This window comes from Nematolebias whitei, chromosome 14 (assembly GCF_014905685.2).
Source record: "Nematolebias whitei isolate Nwh7 chromosome 14, NemWhi1, whole genome shotgun sequence".
Classification (NCBI taxonomy): domain Eukaryota; kingdom Metazoa; phylum Chordata; class Actinopteri; order Cyprinodontiformes; family Rivulidae; genus Nematolebias; species Nematolebias whitei.
In genome coordinates this window covers 26,400,239-26,405,113 of record NC_056511.1, presented here as the reverse complement: position 1 = coordinate 26,405,113, position 4,875 = coordinate 26,400,239, and the positions used below count along the sequence as shown (strand labels likewise).

The 4,875-nt window shown below is 44.8% G+C and overlaps 1 protein-coding gene across 1 annotated transcript in view; it reads right to left on the bottom strand.

Annotated features, from left to right (window-relative positions):
* Positions 1–4,875, bottom strand: part of LOC119420609 (junctional adhesion molecule 3B) — a 234,475-nt gene that overhangs the window by 54,677 nt on the left and 174,923 nt on the right. The gene's annotated exons all lie outside the window — the stretch shown is intronic.

Below are 4,875 nucleotides of genomic sequence, written 5' to 3'. Positions count from 1 at the left end.
TATATATATATATATATATACATCAGTGTTTCCCCTACAATTTTACAAGCGGGGTGCCCCGTCAACAGAACAGAACGCCCCGTCTACCGAACCCCACCCCCAACCACCTGTCTGCATTGATGTAACGTTAAACTAGCAGCTCGCAATGCAGGTGCACTAGCTATAAACTAAAGGCAGCCTCTTCCCTCATGCCGAACACTCGCGCTGAACGCACCCCTGCCACTCGAAAACTGTCTGTACAAACAGGTACATATATACATATACATATATATACATATATATATATATATATATATATATATACATATACATATATTTACATATATATATATATATACTTCCGGTAAGATGGCACCCGTGTACTTGGCTTGCAATCCACCTCTGCTGATGGTGTTCGGATTATTTATGTTTTGTTCGTTTTTTATCTGGGACATAAACTCGCTGCTTGTGTATGACCGACAACAGCTTCTGGATCTTCGTTTTTCTGCCACCGATGTCGCTTATTTGGACCAATATGAGCGTACCTCTGGATACCCCCCCCCCCTCCCCCTGCTGGCAGACGTGACAGCTTACCTCCGCTGGGCTCCTCACCTCCCTGCCCGGAGACATCGCTTCAGACGCCGGGGAAAATGTGCTGGGCAACTGGTAAAGCTTAAAGCCCTGCACGCTACATCTTCCTCTTCAGCTGGTTGTCATGGTTTCCATCACCAGCTTCCCGCGTGCCCAGACCAGGTAAACAACGGGAGTTGTCAGCCGGTGCGCAGCTTGGACCAACCCGGAGGGGCTGTTATTGAAAACCTGAGGCCACTGATGCGCACGAACTTCACCGCTGCTGGCTCCACTTTGGACAGTATCCGGATGCGTTTGGTCAACGCAAGATCTGTTACCAAAAAAACTTTTATCCTCGGTGACTACTTTCAAGAGTACGAGTTGGACTTTTCCTGCATCACAGATACTTGGATGTCTCCGGGTGAGTCCAGCGCCTAGACGGAATTATTGCCACTGAACTGTCTGTATTTTAACACACCGTGGCCATCAGGCCGGCGCGGTGGTGGATTATTAACAATATTCAAACCAACTTTTGACTGTAAACAACAGCCCATCCCAGTTTCTCGCGCCAGCTTTGAGCTGAGCGTCTTTGAACTCGGCCATTCGCCTCCGACGTTATTTGCACTCGTCTACCGCCCACCTCGATCTAAGGATTTCATAAATGAGTTTTCTGATTTCTTGGCTGAAATCACACCAAAATATAATCATGTTTTAATTATTGGGGAATATGGTTCCAGTAGGATGTCACTGTTGGTAAACGAGGCCAGATGGGGTAAGGGTAGCGAGCCAGGGTGGAGCCAAAGCTTCCTGCTAGATCATCTGATCTGGGCAGGGGGAGGAGAGGGACGGAAAGTCTCTTCGTGTCAGCCGCCTCCTGAATTATGTTGGGCAGCTCCGAGAGGAGGGCACCGATGGCTGGGAGCGATGTGTTCGCCGATGCGGAAAGGCCCGGGGGGGGGGGTGAGCATCCGCTTGCCCCCCCGTTCCAACACTATGCTCTCCAGGAGGGAATGAGCAGCGGGGCTGCTGCTGACGTCGCATTTCCTGGAGGAATCATCCGATTCGCTCCGTGACTCAGCGTCAAAAAAGGCAATGGCGTCATCCAGCGAACAGTCCCCCGTCACGGAGAGGCACTCCTCGATGTTAGCCTTGTTCAGGGCTGATCGTCTCTGCCTCTCTCGTCTCTGTGACCTCCTCCTCTCAAGAGGGAGGAGGTCACAGAGATGGCAGGAGGAGGCGAGGTCGGCATGGCGGGGACCCAGGCATTCCTAACAGATGTTGTGCCGGTCAAAGCTCAGCATGTAGCTGGTCTTGCAGGACGGGCACAGGCGGATGGTGCTGGACATCGTGTTCTTGTAAAAAAACAGTGCTGGTTGCTTGCTGAAGAAAAATGGGAGCCGATTACCCGGTCTCACCGTAATTTATACGACCGGGTGAGGCCCACACATCAGGTGGGCATGGACTAAAGTTTTCAGTGCTGCGCTTTGTGCGTAGGGATGAAACCCACCAGCGACAGCCTTAAAAGGCAAAGCCTATACGAAATAAAAGCTTAGAACGCAAGAGAATTAAACGGTCTGAGATCAGTAGGGGAGGGCACATATTTCTGAGGGATGGCCATTGCCCACCCTGGCCCCAGCTTGGTGGCAACACTGGCAGCAACTCTTTAAACTTTCTGTCAGATGCCCATCCCTCCTGTAGTCTGACTGAGCTGCTGCAGGACACGGCTGTGGTTTTACTAAGCAAAGATCTCTGCAATTTATTATCTTAAATTAGCAACAATTTAGGAAAAAAAATTCACCACTATCAAAATGAAAACACTGAAAAATATTTGTTTTAAGATAAAACATGAGTCACAGTCTATTGTAATGTTGCAGCTGTGTAAAAAGAAAGAAATAGTAAAACAAAACCAATTATCACTCCAGTTTAGTCTAAATCAACTTTTAAACACACAAAGAAAAACAATGTATTACTTTTTCACCAACTAGTTAAAATGTGCTTATTGTTCACCTCATTTATAAGACACTCGGTAGACAACAGCCACAGTTTTCAGAACAACCTAAAGAAATGAAACTGCTCTGAGCCACAAAGAGCTTATAAACAAAGTGCTGTTAAACATGGACCTGACTAATAACAGAAAAATGCTTGTTTATTTATATCATGGTTATCAGTAAAGCTGGTGTTACACAGCTCCTGTTCCTCATTCTGGCTCTGTGCCGAATGCATTCCTCCTCGTGCCCTCGTGGAGCACCACGGACCGTCAGAAAGACGAGTTGTTTTAACACATTACCCTGCAGGTTCGAACTGTCAGAAACATTCAGGGCTGTGACAATATGAGCATCATGGCAGAAGTTAACCACATCCAGTTTTAGCATGATAAAGCTGCCTGAAGCTTCTAGAGCTGGTTAATTTCTTTCAAAGGTTTGAAATAACTGGTTTGACACCAAAGTAATCCCAAATCTGTGACTTTGTATTCTTTCTGGTCACATATAACCTACTTACACAGCTACATTTTAATATTTCTAAAACCAGTTACAGAGATATCCCAATGTATGTTGAAATAGAAAAACAAAAGCTGAAGTTAGTACCCATCATCAAGTGAAAAGTCCTTGATGAAAAAGCAAAGATGACTAGTTTGAAAGAGATTTCCTTCCCAGCAGCTCCTCTCACACTGAAGCAACTGTGTGGAGTATAAATGCTGTGGGAAGCAATTCCAGCTATTTCTTTCTGCCTTACTTAGCAATCACAAGCAGTAAGTGAAGAGGAGAGCAGAATGTGAGTGAATTAGGATCTGACAGGCAGGTGTGTCTGAGGGAACCGAGGTCATCTGATGTCCCAGAGGTTTGCATTTAGAAAAAACAGGAAATGAGACTGAATTCTGAATCAGTTAGAGTTGTGGAGCAAACAGCAGAGAAATTAAAGAAATTATACAAAATAAGTCCAACATGGGTGGAGCTGCCTGCTCTCATAAACCACACTATAAAAACAGATTCCATTCCATGATGCATCAGTGGAAAGGAATTAAAATATTTCCAGATGCAGTTGTTCAGGCACATTAAACAAATGTTGGTAGAAACAAATGTTGAAAACAAAAACTAATGGGACATCAAAGTGAAAATTTGCCAACGAGCAGTCCCCTCAGACAACAAGTGTGTTTAAAGACAAACTGCAGACTCAAATAGTTTGCACAAGCTGCCTGCACAGAATGGCAAATATTGTAACTGAAACAACAGCTGGGGAGGGAGACCATCTGAGCTGCTTCAGCTGGCCCCCCACCCCAATGAAGCTGAACTTCCATCACCTGCTTGGGGAGGAATCCCTGATGGGTTTTCCAGAGAAATACCAGACAAAAGGCACCAGACAGCCAACAATCCACAGTTTTAAGCCACTCATTCTGTTTCTGTGTGAGCTGCACCATGATGGCTGCTGCCACACCGGACATTAAAGGAGTCCAGGACATAGAACCACCGCGCTCAGCAAACAGTCCAAAGAGCCAACAAGAGACACCTGAGACCTCGTCATCTTTTTTTTGTGACAACCAAATCTATTTTGTCACAGCTAATGTGTTATACATACCCTGCTGTGTTCAGTATTGTTTGATAATGGAAAGTTCGCTTTTTTCAAATATTCATCTATCCATCCTTCCTTTTGCCCACTTTATCTTTTCCAAGTCACAGGAAGCTGGTGTTTATCTCCATTGGTCACTACGTGAGAGACGGGTACACCCTGGATAGGTCACATGTCTGTCACAAGGCCACCAAGCACCAAATGAGACAAAACAACCATTCAGACTCTCACCCACACTCGAGGACAATTTAGTTACCTAGCACCGCATGCATGTTTTGGTCTGTGGGAGGTGGTAAGTTTCCTGCTGAAAGAAACAACACTAACCAATGCGCCATCACGCTGCCCCTTCTGTCAAACAATCTAAACAACACCAAGCTGCCTGTTTACAGCTAACAGACAGAATTTAACAGGATTTTTTTTCTCTAACTAAATAACCTAAGTGCACTTTGTTCAAGTTTTGTAAAAATGAACACTTTACAGGTACAGATATGATGTTACTGCAACCAAATGGTTGTTCATAAAGTGCTGAGCAGAAAGGAGAAGTGTGTAAGCTTTTTGTTAGACGTCACTAAGCAGTTTAAATATCTTTATACTGGACATGTTAAACCAGCGGTTCCAAAACATGTTGGACCAACAAAGTAAAAGTTACAGTCTCGTCACACTGGTTATTGTTTGATAAGATAAAGTTGATGACGCTCTCCATCACCCTTCTATTCTTTATTAAAAAGAGGCTTTTTAAGGGTATATATATATATATATATA